The sequence below is a fragment of the Typopeltis vanoorti genome, chromosome 9 (genome assembly GCF_054136105.1).
Source record: "Typopeltis vanoorti isolate ZY-2024b chromosome 9, IOZ_Tvanoo_1.0, whole genome shotgun sequence".
NCBI lineage: Eukaryota > Metazoa > Arthropoda > Arachnida > Uropygi > Thelyphonidae > Typopeltis > Typopeltis vanoorti.
In genome coordinates this window covers 133,113,409-133,132,011 of record NC_143557.1, presented here as the reverse complement: position 1 = coordinate 133,132,011, position 18,603 = coordinate 133,113,409, and positions in this window count along the sequence as shown.

Genomic DNA, 18,603 nt, shown 5'->3' with positions numbered 1-18,603 from the left:
GGCTAGTCAAGTGTGACGTTCATGTCTACAAACCACGCAGTTACAGCAGCAGCCTTATGACACTTTATTGCATTGTTCAGAATGTTCAGATCCCTCTCGAAGTTTAAAGTTCGTGGCATCACAAACAGAGGGTCCACGGCCAAACTAGGATAATGCCCTCACGCCACATCTGAAATTCATAGTTGGGGTTACACACTGGTAAGAGACATTCATCGGCATCCGCCACACATGCACCCATCTGCTCGGTAGAGGGTGTAGCATGATTCTTCGCTCCATAACACAACTTTCTAAACTTCCACGTCCCGCTGTATATGCTCTTTGCACCACCGAAGACGACGCTGCATGTTGGTTTGGGTAATGTGGGACTTCCATATTGCACCGTGGTAACCCATATCGTGAACCTCAGTTCTGAATTTTTGTGCAGATTTGTGTTCCAGTCAATGCCCGGTACTCCGCATTCAACGTGTCGGCCGACGAATGGCGGTTTTAACATGTCATCCTTCGTAGCATCCTACGATCACGTTCGGTGAGTGTGGAGGGAGTCCACAGCCGGCAGCACTCGAAGTTGATTTCCTGCGCTTCCATGCCGGTAAGATGTCACTGATTGTTGAACCAGAGATGGCCCAATTTGTGAACAATTGCCGAAGAGATAGGCTTGCAACATGACATCTATCACAATGCCTCTTTCAAACTCCGTCAGCATTCTCGTGGCCATTTCACCCAAACACAGTTGCGCTGACTTGGGAACATCACATTCCTTCAATTTATACCGGCTACAAACACATAACTCGTTACATGGCGCGATGTACCTTAACCATGCGGGTATCCGTTGACCTCTTTCGAAGCAATGTATATAACCTGGCTAATAAGCGTCGAACCATTAGACTTGAAGAAACTATTTAATAAAAGCGAACTTTTGTTGTAAGGGTTGAGATGGTCCGACTCAGAGGAAAGGCCAATCCTCTGTGGTATATACCACTTAGGTAGTAGAGTTTCGTGCTTGGTATAATACACCACCTTGTTTATTGGAGCTTGGCCACTTTCACACTTTTCAAGTTTATTTTTTCCCATTTCTTGCAGCATGCAATACAAGTGATTGTTCAAAACTGTCAGACATCATAGAGACTCGTAACATTTCAAGATTTCTTTCATTTTGAATGACTGCATTAAAACTGTTATTGTGTAGACTGGCTATTAAACAGTATACTTGACGAATCATAATGGAAATGCTATGGAGGATTCCAGGTCAGCTAGTGAAAAATCTTACTGTCACTGTTCTGCAAGGTGCCTGGAGAGAGAGAGAGAGAGAGAGAGAGAGAGAGAGCGAGAGAGAGAGAGAGAGTAGTAATAGTAGTAGTAATACATGGGCATACTTGTATATGGGTGGAAAACTATCGAAGCAATGATTTGCAGAGAAGTTGGCAACATAACCCTTTCAGCTTCTTCAAACAACTGGCATCTGGATTTTCCCAATTATACACTCTGTTGCTCTCTTTTCGTCTTGTGGCATTTGTGTAAAAGTTGGATTTGATATACCACGTCAGAGAGTGCAGAACCTGTTTTCTATCTTCTTTGGATAAACGTCCACCTCATAATAAGAAATTAATTTCTGTTCAAGTCGTTATCTTAATGGCACTAACTATTCAGAAGGCATTTCTTTAAATTTAATCATGTGCGAACACGAGCAGCTGTTGGTCCATACCCATATGCAGTTCAACTCCAAACTCATCGACCCATCTCATCCTCCGCCTTCCTTCACTACACCTCTGCTCTCTGGAACATTCTTCCTCATGCTGTTTTTCTCAATGAATACAATCCTCAGAAACGCATCAGAAAATTCATTTTTCTTCCTAACTACTTGCCCGTATACGTCACTGCCATGTCATAGGTCTGGGGAATCTCTCCTATGTGGGGACGAAATAAAATAATAATAATAATAATAAATTACTGATTTTCTGTCGGCAATTCAGGACAAAGGCAATTCAGATCACAATGCAGTGTTGATTTCTTCTTACACTGAGCAACACACACGGTATGATAAAAATGGCATGCTGAATGATCTTGTGATTTCTATGCTCATTTCATGGTTAGATTGTTGTTTAGAGTCTTCCGGTGCAAACATTTTGCACAGAAACATTCGTTTCCATCACACTCACTTTAGCACATCTCATCCCGAATATAAGTAAATTTTGCTCATCCAAGAACTGTACCAAGGCTTACAAGAGATTTCCCAAGATTTCTTTCATTCTTCTTCTTAACCTTCATTGAATGACTCGAAAACAAGGAGACATCTTAATTTCTGGTCTTTTGTTAAAGTTACTGACTGTAACTAACTTTTGTTCTCCGCAACAATGTACTCAAATAATTCTATGGCACTTTGTCCACAGAAAAAGCGAATCTCTTTTTGCTCCATATCTTACGTTAATGATCTTGGTAAATTTTCTCTATCATTTTAAGAATCCCGTATTCAATGCTCTCTTTGATTTCTTCCTCAAAAAGAAATCTGAAGAACTTTATCCAAACGTCTCACCAAAAAAAGTGTCCTAATACGGTGAGCATATTTCTTATTTTATTTTTTTGAAAGATCGTGCTCTAGGGTTGACAACTCTTCACCGAGCTTCTTGCTTGTTGAATAATCATAAATTAACGTCCGGCTGCAGCCAAGTTGCATCGGGAGAAAGTATTATGTCTGTGGCGAGAAAATCCTGTCATCTCCCTATGAGACCGGCTAATTTATCTTAATAATAATAATTTTTTTAAACATTTTATTATGTCTCAGATAATTTACATACATAGATATAATAATAATTGAATATACACGTATATATATATATATATATATATATATATATATATATATATATATATATATATATATATATATATATATATATATATATATATATATATATATATATATGGGAATAAATTTTTAACTTGGGTATATTGTATATTAGGATAACCAAGCAATTTTATATGCTTGGTTATTTTAGCTCCTAATCCCAAGTATGCAAACAATTAAGTTTGCGCCTGAAACAAAGTTCAAGTCTAAAGATGGTACAACACCAGGGCAACTCATTGTAAAGGTGGTTAAAGCTTTGATCACTATTCTTAGTATTTTCCATAATGTAAAGCACATCTCACTAGAAGATGTATACTGCAATGCATTATGGGTGGGGTCACTACCCAGACCGGTTTCGACCTTTTTTACTAAAAGGTCGAAACCTTTTAGTAAACCTTTTTTACAAGGTTTACTAAAACCTTGGTATTTAGGGTCTAGCTACTCACTGAGGAGACCTCAAAAAAGGTCGAAACCGGTCTGGGTAGTGACCCCACCCATAATGCATTGCAGTATACATCTTCTAGTGAGATGTGCTTTACATTATGGAAAATACTAAGAATAGTGATCAAAGCTTTAACCACCTTTACAATGAGTTGCCCTGGTGTTGTACCATCTTTAGACTTGAACTTTGTTTCAGGCGCAAACTTAATTGTTTGCATACTTGGGATTAGGAGCTAAAATAACCAAGCATATAAAATTGCTTGGTTATCCTAATATATATATATATATATATATATATAATATTTATAATACATTACGATTGTGATTAACAGATACTTGCAAGTTAATAATATCGTTAAATAATAATAATAATAACAGTAATTTTTTAATTAAAATTTATGATTACATATTTAAATTACATATGATACATACATTGCGTGCATACATACATTGATTGCATTTAAAAAAAATTCAACTTTTTTTATTATTAAAATTATGATTGCATATTTACAACAGGCTTAATTCTTTCTTTTTCTTTTTTTTAACAATAAAATTCTTACCGATTTTTTTTCTTCTTCTGTATAATGTATTATATTCTTTCGTTTGGTGGCATTTCTGATTTCTTCCTCGAAGCTTTGCAGAGCTTATCTGAGGAATATAATAGGAAGATAAACATAACCACATAAATATCTGGTTTCGTGGTGGTTTCGTGGTTATGTTTCTATACTGGTCGCAAGCCAGGTGTTGATTTTACTGTTTGTTGGTAAGTGCTCGGAAGACTTCAACTGCTATTACACAGTTTAACTTTTTTTTTTTTTTTTTTTGCAAGTAGGGTTGGATTTGGACATGGTGTGTTTGTTTGTGTCCTTGTAGTGGTGTTTTTTTGAGAGGGATTTATCATAGGTTTTTTTTTTTTTTATTATTGTGTATGTGTGTGTGTGGGGGAGAGAGAGAGAGAGAGAGAGAGAAACAAGAATTGCTCTAATTTTCGTTCTCGCTATAATATTTATATAGCGCCTGTTTCGGCTCTCTGTATATCCCTAGGTTTCTGTCGTGGAACGGCAGTTTGTTTATCATGTCAGGTACGTAGAAGTTTCCGATGGCTTTGCCGTAGTGATTGTTGTACTTATATGTTATGTAGTTTGTTGACTGTGGTCTTGTTATCTGATATGTTGTTCTGGTTACTCTATATGTTGGGCTGCAGTAATGTTTTAACATGACTGTGTAGTGGCGTAAGTGTTTCACCTTAAATATTTTGTGCTGTGTCCGTGCTGCCTGAATGTGTGTGTTGTTCCCAAAATATCAGTTTTACTTAAATATAAAGAGCCAACAGACTACATTTCGGGGATATATAAACATTACTTAAATTAAGGGGATATTAGATCCAATATTTAAAACCGAATAAGAAACCACCATAATATAATAACAGCATAAATTTCCTAGGAAATGTGTTTTTACATTATGGAAAATACCAGGAATATCGATCAGAACTCTACCCACCTTTGCAACGAGTTGCCCGTGTTTGTACTACGTACTAGGACTACTTGCATTAGCTCACGCTAGTATTCGCCGATACTTTTATAGTTTTTTATACTATATTCGGCATGAAACTCTCTGATTCCAATCTTTGAGTTTCTTATTCCGTTTTAAAACAATGTGGGATTTAATATCCCCTTAATTTAAGTAATATCAGTTTTACCATTTTATCTTGCAACCATTGTAGCCTGTTAAGTCTGTAGTCTGCGCAGAATGCGTATGATGTGATTGCGTATCTTGAAATGTTTTCACATAATGCTTTATAGATTAGTATTTTTATGTGGTTGGGGCAATGTCTTTTTTATCTGTATAATTTGCTTGCTATTATCCTAAGCTTGGTGTGTAGGTAGTTTGTATGGCTATTCCAACTTTGATCTGCATCGAAGTGAAGTCCAAGGTAGCGTGTTGTTTTCACCTGTGTGATGGTTGTGGTTTTAGGTTCAGCGCTTTGTGTATATCAGGATGAATGTCGGATTGTGAGATATTTAGTTTCTATGGGCAGGGTTTGGGGGTTTTTGAATGTCATTAGCTTTGTTTTTCCAGGGTTTATATATATGCCGTTTTCGGTTAACCAGTTAGTGATTTGATTGATGTCGTGTTGCATATTTGTGTAAGCGACATTTGCGCTGTTGTGAATGGATACTATGGCCGTGTCGTCTGCATACTGGAAGATTTTACTTTTTAGGGGATGGCTTATGTCGGGTGTATATATATTAAATAGAATGTGAGATAGGACAGCTCCTTGCGGTACTCCACAAGTTACCGGTGTGGAGTACCGCTTCCTGTTTTTCATGTATGCTTTAAAGTTTAAACCACTGGAGTAGACGACCTCCAATTCCGATATGCATTAGTTTCGTTAACAAGGTTTTGTGTGTTAGGGGGTCAAATGCTTTTGTTTTGTCAATGAATACGACTAATGTAATTCTGTTTTTATCCAATGCAGCGTTTATTAGGTCTGTGAAATCTTCCAGGAGTGTTACTGTTCCTTTATTTATTTATTTTTTTTTTGAAAGCCGTATTGTGTTTTGGGTATGATTTGAAATTTTTCAACGTATGTGGAGAGTTTGCGATGCAATGCGCTCCATGATTTGGTTGATTACAGACAACGTGGAGACAGGTCTGTAATTACTTATGTTTCTTTTTCCATGTTTGTGTATGGGTGTGATTAATGCAGTCTTTTGTGTTTCAGGTATGTGTCCCGTTTCGAAGATTTTATTTAACAGTTTTTTGTATAACTGGACATAGGTTGATTAAGTGTTTCTTGATGTCTTTTGGTCTGATTCCGTCTATCCCCGGTCCTATGTTAGGGTTAATTTGTTGAATTGCCAGTGATAGTTCTTCTTTTGTTATTGTGAGGGAACCACATAGACTGGGTTGCTCGTGGACCTAGTGAAGAATGTTCGTTTGTGTGAGGAAAGGTTGTTTCTTGTAGCTTTTGGACTGAGTTCGCGAAGTGCTGATTAAAGTTGTTTGCCAACTGTTTGAGGGATTTTGGGTCGCAGGCAAAGCTGTGTTTTATTGTTTGTGAGGCAGTGGTTCTGTGTATATTATCCAGAATTTCATTAATCAGGTGCCAGGTTTCCTTTATGTCATTCTGAGCTGTTGTTAATTTGTTGCTGTAATAGTTTCTTTTTGCCGTTCTAATCTGGGTTGTTAGGAGATTCCGTTTTCTTTTGTATTCAGCTTTTAAAGCAATATTATTTGGCGACTTCTTAAGTTGTTTCCATAGGGCATCTTTTCTTTGTATGTCTGTTAGTATGTTGTCTGTTATCCATATATTCTGTTTCGTTTGGGAGCGTATTTTTATTTTTGTTAATGCTTTGCTATATATTTTGTTAAATGCAAGTTTAAGATTATTATATACAGCTTCAGCAGAGTCTAATGATGCTATCTGCATCCAGTCTGTTTTTCTGATTTCGTCGTTTACTATTGTTTCGTTTAGAATGCTATAATACTGTTTTGTAGTCTCGGTGAGTTTTGTGGGTTCTGGTTCAGTGTGTAACTGTAATAATGGGAAATAATGGTCTGCCAGTTTGCATGTTATGACGGCTGCTGTGTGGCTGTTTGGAGGGGCTCGTATATTTATATGGTCAATACAGGATGAGGTTGTTGCATTTCCGACTATCTCTTCTCGTGTATACGACTGTATGGATGGGATTATGTTATATGCCGATAATAGGTCAAGGTATTGTTCTGTGTTGTTATTTATGTTCCTAATGTTTATATTAATGTCTCCTATTATTATCAAGTATTCTGAGGCGCCTTCTTTCGTGGTTGAAAGCCATCGGTTTAGTTCATCTAGAAAATTTATGGTGCTTAAGTTGGGTGGTCTGTATATTACGTTTATTATCAAGGAGTTTTCTTGTTTGGTGTTTTTAATTTCGATGCATATGTTTTCTGCGTATTCTAATGTATAGTTTATTTCTGTTACTTCTAGTTTATGTTTGGTGAATATTATTATACCACCGCCTCGTTTTGTTTGTCTGCAGTGTTTGTGTTGTTGGAAGTGTGGCATTTGGTAGGTGGATGCCTCTTCGTTTTTCGTAGATACTTCTGTCAGTATTAAAATGTCTATGTTGTCTATATCTTCCTTCAGATAAGCTTGCGGGGTCAGCCAGTATTTTTGAATGCTTCTGATGTTGATGTGGAGAATAGATAGTCCTTTTTTGGGAATAGTCACTTGTTTCCATTCTGTTATTGATTTCAGAATGTGGTAGTTATCATGTTCCGGGGTAATTACATCTACTTGGTGGTCTACATTCATGTAGGTTGGTGTGCTGTTCCTTTCTTTACGAGTCGTCAATAATAATAATAATAATAATAATAATAATAATAATAATAATAATAATAGCTGTTTTATTTTAACAGAATATTTTACTTATCGAAATATTGAATATTTTATTGCTAGATTCTCACCTTAAGACAAATAGTTGAGAAATCATGAAAATATAACAAGGATCTATATTTAAGTTTGGTATGTTTGGAAAAAACATACAAGAATAAGCCAAGGGAAAGGCTATTCAGAATGCTTTCAATATATATATATGAATCCCTTGTGGATGTGAATGGAATGTGAGACCTGTCCACAGAAGGCTGTGAAGCTATAGTACATTTAGTACCATGGGTGGATAACAGTTAGACCATTCGGGAAACCCTATTCTAGAGAAAAACATGGAAATTTTTCGAACTACTTCAGGCTTCTGGTAATCAGGGTGGTTGTGTTACATCGACGATGAAATTTCTTTTTCACCTTCGCGAAAATCTATGTCCAAAGTGAGATACCAACGTAACGTGTTTGGAGAGTAGAGACGCTATCCATTCAGCCAACTCCACAGGCAAATTGTATAAATGGGTATTTATACAATTTGTTGAACAATAAGTTGCCTATACTTAAGTTGTAAGTCAGAAATTAAAATTGAAGGGCGTAAAAATCATCCTTATGGCAAAAATGACTATCTTTACAGCTGTCATCCATCTATAGTCTATTTTGAGAATAGATGGATGCGTACGTTAAAATTAATTTGAACACTGATTTGCATGCTCGATTAGTGATTTGACTGATTCCTCTCTTATTTCATATAAAGTTATTCTTCGCGATCCGCTAGATTACTTTTCTGTATTATCTATTTTCATATTTAATTTACATCGTCACTAAAAATTATGCCTAAATAGTCGAAATGTTTTACTTGTTTTCACAGGTTCTTTATTTTTAACGTCCTTCCCATTTTCATAGTTCTCATCTAATTCGTTACAGCAGTTATTCAGTTTAGTACAAGAGTCCTGAAAGTTTGTAGTTGAAAGGTTGAAGTGCATAACACCATTAGCAGAAAGTAAATATGTGGGTTTTAATATCGCTGATGTTGGTATCAGGTGTTAACAAATCAGTGTTCAAATTAATTTTAACGTACGCATCTGAGAGTTGGATTGTAATAAAATTGCTGATCGAAGGCGAGAGAGACAGAGAGAGAGAGAGAGAGAGAGAGAGAGAGAGAGAGAGAGATATGACAGTTTTATTTAGAAAAGAGAATTAGGAAGGCGAAAAGGGGCATTATTGACACAATCATAGTAAAAATGAAATAATATCAAGTAATTTTGAGGCTTTGTCGCCCCTAACAGAATTGGAGATTAAATAATAGAATAAGTGTAATTACGGTAAAGATATTTAAAGATTAAATAGGCATAAGATATAATTATGGATACGAAAGCAAATCTGGGAAGATTGACTTGAGGACCTGCAAGTACAGACGATTGTTATTGTACTGTTAAAATACGGATATTTTGGTTATTTGGTTTTTGATATCACAAACCATGTTTGTGATATCCAAATGGAAAAATACAAAGGCAATTTAAAACCATGAGCTACAGCATTTACTATCTCCTCCCTTCCCCACCCCCCCATAAAAAGGAAAAAGGATGTTTTTTGAATGTCAAAATAGCAAGACACGGGCCATGATGCAGTGAGAAGATCGAAATATAACGAAATATAATATCCGACAATATTGGAGTCCTGACAAATAGCTGATTGATTAATACGGTGTCGATAATGATGTAAACTTAGACGTAAATTGGAAAGAATTCGAAGGCGAGTCTTTCCAACCAAAGGACTCGTCCATACCAAGTGAGCTACAAAGGCTCAGGATATACGAGGGTATATCACTTCCTCGTATATGAGGAAGTGATAGTACTGACGGTGAGATATTTCATATGGCTAGATTGGCTAAAGTTAGCTCGTAAGGACGGGGGAAGGAATGGCATTGTATTGAACCTGGCTTGCAATGACTTTGGAATCAAACATTTGGGGAATTTTACCATTTTAACGGATTCCGTATACTTGAGTTCTCATTTGAACAAACTACGAACATTGATTACGGTGAATCAGCTGGAATAGATTTACTGTTTAAAAAGCTTGTATTAAATATATAGATGTGTTTTTGTCTTAGGTATGTAAATAAACCATAATTCAAAACCTATTTTTTTTTATTTTGATTATTTAATACTTGTTAATCGTAAAATCCATCCTCCGGAATCTTTTGTAACTTTACATCCCGATTCTACCCCCGCACCAGCATCAGTCTTGTCAGCAAGTAGCACATTTTTTATTCAATCCATTTTTCACAGCCATAAAAAAAAAAAAAAAAAAAAAAAAAAAAAAAAAAAAAATAGCGCTTCAGTAAGTAACAGTCAGAAGCGAAGTGCCCTTCGGCGATAAAGATAAAGAGAATGATAAAGGTTCATCGCGTCATCCTAGACAGGATTAGAAGCTGGAACTGAGTCTCAGTAGGTTTATATATTAAAAACAAGTAACAAATAATACGATTACGGTCCCATATAAAGATGGAAAATCCATCTTCTTTCTCCTTCGGAAAACATGGACGACTAGGCCACTGGAAGGCAATTAACGTCAGGCAATTAACAGACAAAAAGTCCACAAGTTTTGTTCCCTTTAATTACCTTTTCATGGAGTTTAATCAATCCCGATTCCAGGGGATATTTTGATATCCCCAAAAAAGATATTTTGTACAAAATGTAACCAGGATTCACATTGCTAGAAGTAATTTCGTGGAGATGAAATAAGGGAAATTGATTAAGGCACCGATTTACAGACTTAAAGCAGTGTTGCTCTCTTCAATTCTTTCTAGACCTCTCTCTCTCTCTCTCTCTTGTTCAAATCTGAATAAATTCTAAGGTACAAAGCCTCCAGTGGAAATTGGTAAGATCCTTCCACATCAACGATGGCCGTAACTTTGTGCAATGGAATACGCAAGATGTGAACCTATTAAGGGTGTATAGAGTTTTAATTTCCTTAACTTTTTCAACTGTTATTTAATCATATATTAGATGATGATGATGATAATAATAATAATAATCCAAGGTAATTACAGGCCTTGAAGCCTATTACTTGCCCAGATTATCATCGTAACCGTAATTTTAGGATAAAGGGGCTAAATATATATTTTGGATGTAAATTACGTGTATTTCTCCTGGCCAGTTTATGTCATTAAGGGAAGAGAAACTATTTAACCTTCGTATGAGAATGATAAAGGTTTAGGTCTCAGTAGGTTTAGATATTAAAAACAAATAACAAATAAATAAATAACTCAATGCAATACTGACATTTCTCAAAATGACAGGGATAAAGTTTCATTGGAAGGGGTGGAATCTTCCCTGTCCAAGCAAGATTGCTTGTTTGAATCTAATTTCGGGCGCGGATGTTTGTGAATGTCTTTAGGACTAATTTTATCACCTGGAGTCAGACGACTACCCTGCTTCTTGGAGCCCGAAGTGGCTTGATCATGATACTCCCTTCCAAGAAACTAATGTGCTTTAGATTTAGAACCTTTTATGATTGGAGTGTCTTAAAAATAATATTTCAATAAAGAGCAACATCCCACACGAGAGGAAGGAAGGAGATTCACGTCTGATGCTCCCAAGCCATACATCACTAGTTTCGTGTAATTCGAATCGGTATAAGTAAATCCTGGACACTTTACTGGTTTTTAAGGTCTACGACCTAAACCCAATACAACAGTTTTAAAGTGTTGATTCATGAATAATCCACTATTAAATAAAGTGCATGTGTTCAGAGTGAGTAAGGCGCATACTGACTTGATAATAAGCTTTGCATACGCCGGTTAATAAATTTCATTAAAATTTGTCAAGCGGTTAAAGAAACATCGATAAACACAACTACTTCCTTATTAGTGAACTGATAGCAATTAATTCACAGGCTGGACTTGTCTACGGACAACAGTGTTAATAGAATGACTATCTCACTGACCTTTCTAGCCGCTGCTCTCAGAGAACGTCTCTTTCTGGTAGAAATTATTTGAGATTTATATCAAAACTTTTGTTTAAAATATTTGAATTTGGTTGTCAGATAAATAATTAAAATATAAAATAATCACTGAAAGATCCCGTTTCGGTGCAAAGAATAACACGCACGCACAAAGAGAAACTAGTTTTTCAGTTGCCTTTTAAAAACTTCGCTTGATTTTAGCAAAAGTTAAAAATCAATTCATTCAATAACTTTTTTGATCTGGTTAGAAATCGCAATCACTTATAAAGTAAATTTATTTCATTTATACAATAATTATCCTTATTTTAAAAATAATTTACATTGATTTCTAAAATAATTTTATTTTATTTCATTTCTGAAATGATTTTTATTTATTTATAAAAAAACACCCATGAGAAATAAATTCATGCGGATTGTTCCTCTCCCATTGTCAGATTTATCTAATATCATTTGAGATTTCTCATATTCTGAAATAACTGAAAAACATTTCATTAAATATTATTGTTACTTTCATATATTACATTGCGTTTACTCAATACTAGATGGCGCTAACTTCCCAATAGTTGGTATGGAAAAGCAGTAAAAGGTGGGTGGAGTATTTCGCTTATGGAACTTGGTAATACTGTTGGGAGGAATATTGTATACGTAATCCACGAATGAGAGGACAGATTATAGCAGGCACTATTGTTATTGCTTGGGAATATGTCGACTGCTTTAAGTGCGTAAGATACAGAAAATTAGATACCTATTTATCGAAAACACTGCATATTACTCGTTGTTTTTATTTTATTTTATTTCATGATTTTAACAACAGGGAAAAAATGGGGGGGGGGGACGAATACATGGATTTTAGCACTTGCACGCTAATATAGAGTATTGTTTGTTCATATCTGCTAGAATTTAAAATAAATGTAAGTAAAATTCATGTCTTATGCTTTCAAAATAGGTTTGTTTATACTGTCTTATAAATTAATTTATATATATATATATATATATATATATACGCACAGGTGCACAACAATAGAACATTAACTCGGACTGTAGTTCAAGCTCATAATAACTGTAATTTACAGTCGAATATTATGACTTTGTAATTGTATAGCTTTGGAGTGTGTCAATGTTAATTTAAGTGTCTTTTATTATCTTTTCTCTGTTCTTATCGCCTGAAGAAGTCATTTTTGACGAAACATGTTGCGTTTTTTTCAAATAAATGTCATTGTGTTATAATTCTCGGGTTTAAGTCAGTTAATTTAGAATATATATATATATATATATATATATATATATACTGTATGATGCAACGAGCTACCTATTTTTACGTCAGTCTTCTCTCAAGAAAATCATCAACACTCAACTTTCCACTGCCTACAGATTACTGAATCAATAACCATCAGTATGAAGTCTGCCATTTAAGATCTACAACAGATCTTCTGTCCTATATCACGTACCATGAATAGATTCGGAGAAGCGTTTGCTATTGCTCTTGATATTTACAGATTAGACTGGATCTGGCATCGAGTTCTGCTTAGCAGATTAGCATCCTAGGTCTGCCTTACACTCTCTGTAACTGTGATCGACCAAAGTTTTCTCTTTGGTCGATCACAGCGCATCGTCGTGGATAATTTGAACTCTTTGGATTTTCCACCAATGCAGGACAGCTCCAGAGATTGTTGTGTCACCTACTCTCTTCTCTCTTATAGATAAATTATTTTCTCTCAGAAATCGATAACCTTATTCGCAGTTTTGCTGACGATAGTATATATCTCTCATACTTCTTTGCATATAGTGCATTGCGGTGAGCAAAAATCTCCAACCAGTGCCCTAAATATAAACCTTTCATGCCAATTTTCAATGGGATGGTGATCATCTACTAATGTTCAGTGCTATCAATCACAGTTCTGCCTTCTTTCATGCAAAAATGTTCAAGATTTCCCGTCGATAATAAACAAATTATCATCGGGATTTAGGATTCAGACTCTGTATGAATCCTAAATCTGCCTATCCTTATAATACTGTTCTCTAGTTTGGAGTAGTGCACCAGAAAACTTCCCAAAGTTCTTAATGTTCTCCAGAGGAGACCGAACTGCCAAATGCCCTTCTCACTGACTCATTTCAATTGCTGCCCCACAGAAAATCCGTTTCGGCCTGAAATCTTCTGCAGGTCACAGACTACAGGTACTTTCATGGGCGCTGGTTACTGATCTGTAATACATCATTTCTACGAAAAGTTTATAATAACATGAGCAGCGGATTCCCAGTATCAGTCGTACTGTTTTCTGGAACAACTTTCCTCATGAATTATACCCAACTGTTACAACTTCCACATTTTCAAGAAAAATATGAATAAGTTCCTTCTCGTTTAACCATTACGTACACATAGCATCGCTGTGATATGAGTTCTATAATGTTCCGAATTGGTGTGTGTGTGTGTGTTGGGAGGGGGGGGGAGAGATTGCATATACTGTACATGCATAAGTCTATACGCCTCCGCTGTTCTGTAGATAAGGATGATATCATTTGGCAAAAATAGAAAAACTCAAAGCTTACCACAATATCGCCTTTTTTTTTTGTGATGGATGTCCGATACTATGATACAAATGTTTAAAAAAAAAGGTCAATCGGGCGTTTTAACAATTTATTTAAATCTTCTTCTTCTCTTCCGTCTAAGACGGGTTGAGTCTTCTCTTGAGCAGGTCTTCCAGTCTTCTCTATTCCTTCCTGTTCGAAAAAGTTCCGTATATGTTCTGCATTCCGAGATGTTCTTTATTAATTTCAGGCAGGTAATTCTTGGTCTTCTGGGTCTTCTTTTTTCAGTTGGAAAAGTATTGATTAGGACGTTAGGAAGTCTGTCTGCGTCCATGCGTACAGTGTGGCCAAACCATCTCAGTTGTTGTTTTCTAATTTTTTCTATTATTGTCTTTTTATACAATAGTTCTTGTCTGACTGTGATGTTTGTTTTCTTTTCTATCCAACTTGTTCTATTTATTTTTCTTAAGCATTTCATTTCAAATGCCAGCAGTTTATTCTCCTCGCTTTTCTTAACTGTCCACGCTGCTGCTCCATAGATAACTGTTGGTATAATTATTGCTTCATATAATTTGATTTTGGCTTGCTTAGATATCTTTTTTTTCTTCTAGATTTTCTGTAATTTTCCCATGGTGGTCCATCCTATTGCTATTCTGTGTTTGACTGTTTTGAGTTCATCTATTGTTTCTGTTAGTTTTGATCCAAAGTATATGAAGTTGTCTACTTGTTCTGTTTGTTCTCCGTTTAGGGTGGCTGAGATGGTAGTTCTGTTCCTCCCTATTTTCATCACTTTTTGTCTTTTGTATATTTATTGTCATGTCATATGTTTTACAGGTTTCGTTTAGCTTGTTGATCAACTTTTGTAGTTCATTTGGGGTTCTTGCAAGAATGACGAGTTCATCTGCATATTTGATATTATTTATGTTTAAACAATTGACATTGATTCCAGGCTCATTGCCTTCTTTACAACTTCTTCTAGATATATGTTGAATAGGCATGGGGATAATGGGCATCCTTGCATTACCTTTTTGGATCTCTATGGGTTCTGTTGTGAGTGTGTCCTTTTTAATTATTGCATTCGTCTTAGAGTAATATTTTATCAGAAACTGTATTATATATTTGTCTATTGCTTTTTCTAGTAGAATTTTAAGAAGGATTTCTCTGTTGATGTTATCGAAAGCTTGTTTCAAGCCCACAAAACAACAATATAGTTCTTTATGGTCTTCCCAGCTGAGCTCTGCTAGTTGGTACAATGTGAAAATTTATTCTATTGTTGAATAGTTTCCTCCTCGGAAACCAGCTTGTTCTATGCCATCATTTCTTCATAGGTGTTTTAATCTATCTTGTATAATTCTTATGAATATATTATAGGTGTGAGGGAGTAAATTGATTGGTCTGTAATTTCTGCAGTCTCTTTTGTCTCCTTTCTTGTATATTAGGATGATCTTTCCAGTTCTCCAGTCATCTGGGATCTCTCCTGTTTGTAGTATTTTATTGAATAGGGTTGTTAAATATTCTATTGATATGCTGCCTCCATATGACCACAGTTCAGTAGGGATAGTATCAATGCCTGGTGCTTTATTGTTTTTCATCTGTTTTATTGCGTATCTAACTTCTTCTTGTAAAAGTTTTGGGTGATCATTATTTTCTTCTATTGTTGGCATTGTAATTTTGTTTCCTTGGTGGAAGATAGTCTTAAAATGGTTTGACCAGATTTTTCTTATATATTCAATATTCCCGGTTTCAGTCATCTTGTTGTTTATCATTGTTACTGCTTTTCCTGAGAATTCCTTTGTAATTTCTCTTACAGTATCATGGAAGACTTTTAGGTTGTTTTGTTGGTATGCTTCTTGGCATTTCTTAGCTTTTTCTTCTAACCATTTTTCTTTGGCTTTTTTGCATAGGTTATCAACTTTTTTTAGTGCTCTGTATTTTTCTCTATTCTCTTCATTGTTTTGTTGGTTTACAAGTATCTTGGCCTCTCTTTTCTCTTCTATGGTAGCTATGATTTCTTGGGTTATCCACTGTTTGTTTATTTTGGGTTTGGAACCTAGAGTGTCTTTTGCTAACACTGTTTCTTTTCCTTCTTCCCAGTATTTTCCGCTGTTCTGGAAGATGGAGGGTTTTAATTTCAAGCACATCTGTTCAAAAAATCGACTTCTACTTGAGCTATCTTTTAGTTTTGATAGGTTGATGTTTTCTTCTTTTCTGATATTATTTTTCCTGTTGAATTTTATCTTCACTTTGGCAGTTAATATTTCGTGGTCAGTGTCAAAATCAAAACTTCTTAATGTTCGTACATTATTTACTGATCTTTTCCATTGTTTGTTTATGATGATATAGTCTATGCAGTTCTTTATATTACCATCTGGGGATGTCCATGTATATTTATTATTAGGGCGTTGATAGAACTACTATTATCTAAATAGGTGAGTGAAAATTTTCGACGATCTGACGAAAGGAGTGTTTTCTTTAGGAATTTTAGACACACCATACAGACGTCGGAAATGCAAATGAAGATATTTCTTCTTAATGTCTGAAAGTTAATCTTAAATCTTTTTCTTTTAGGCTTACACGGTGATCAGAATACATTTTTGGAAAATTATGGAGACAACTACCGTGTTTCAGTAAAACTTTAGTTTAACATAAACCAAAATCAACACCCGACGTTTCGACCTTCATATAAAGTCATCTTCTGGAGCATATACACTATATGCAGAGAAACAAGCTGCACTACAATCTACATGGTTTGCTAAAGTTACTGAGCAACCGTTACAACAATTATTGGCCTGACCTCTGGTGAAAAAAAAAAAAAACCTTGACTACATCAACGCTGTATCTTCTTCTTTCACTCTGCCTTATCCCATGTTAAACGGGGTCGGCGCACCAATCTTTAACCTTCCTCTTCCAAGTTCTCTGGTCCAGGGCGTCCTTCGGACTCCATCCTTTCTCCCTAAGATCCTCTGTCACCTTATCCCTCCACCTGAGCTTGGGCCTGCCTCTTTTCCTCTTTCCCTCCAACTCCATATACTCCACTCGTTTACCAACATACTCCTCACCCTTCCTCTCAACATGTCCAAACCACCTGAGCCTACTTTCTTGTATCTTCTTGCCAATTGGTGCCACCTTAACCGTCCCTCTGATGTAGTCATTCCTTATCCTGTCCTTCTTTGTCACACCACTCATCCATCTCAACATCCGCATCTCCGCTACCTCCATCTTCCTCTCCTGTGCCTTGGTTATAGGCCACGTCTCCGCATCATGGAGCATCGCCGGCCTTACCACCATCTTATACAGCTTTCCTTTCCTCTTACAACTCACTCTCTTGTCGCACAGGACCCCACTCATCTTCCTCCAATTCATCTAACCGCATGTTATTCGGTGCTGTATTTCCTCATCCACGTCACCATTCCTCTCGACAACCGACCCAAGGTACTTGAATTTCTTCACTGAAATTAGCCTTTCACCCTGGAGTCGTATGACCATATCCTGGTCACTCCCCGTTGACATATATTCAGTCTTCACCCGGTTAATTCTCATGCCTCTCTCCTCCAATGCCTTTCTCCACTCTTCCAGGGTATTTTCAAGCTTCTCTCGGGATGATTCGCATAGAACAATGTCGTCGGCAAACAGCATGCTCCATGGTGCCTCCTTCTGACATCCTCCACTAGTACATCCATGACCAGGTCAAAGAGGTAGGTGCTCAGAGCTGACCCTTGGTGTAGCCCTACGACAATGGGGAACCCTTCTGTCATGTCGACACTACACTAGACCTGACCTGAGTTTCTGTTCCCTCATACATCGCCTTCACCAATCTCACGTACTTCTCCGACACCCCCTTTTTCCTCATACACCTCCATACCTCCTGCCAGGCCACTCTGTCAGGATGTATATACTGTACATCCTGACAGAGTGGCCAGGATATATATATATATATATATATATAAACATGTTGCTCTCCAGCCCAATGTAATTTTTGTAATTTTGTAACTAATAGATAATAATAATAATATTAGGACTCTAGCGTTGATGTAGTCAAGGTTTTTTTTTTTTTTTCCACCAGAGGTCAGGCCAATAATTGTTGTAACGGTTGGTCAGTAACTTTAGCAAACCATGTAGATTGTAGTGCAGCTTGTTTCTCTGCGTATAGTGTATATACTCCAGAAGATGATCTTGATATGAAGGTCGAAACGTCGAGTGTTGATTTTGGTTTATATTAAACTAACGTTTTACTCAAACACGGTAGTTGGGTAGTTGTCTCCATAATTTTCCAAAAATGTAAATTGATCTTAAATCTCTCTTGAAATCCCAATCATCTTCAGTTCACTGCTGTTTTGACGTTCTAAGGTTTCGTGTGCGATTTGAATAAGTTTTAGTCTGAAGTGAATTCTTCATTTTATAGTCACAGTCCACTGTGTTCAGGAGTACCATCGCATTTCGCGATGTCCTTATTATCTTATAG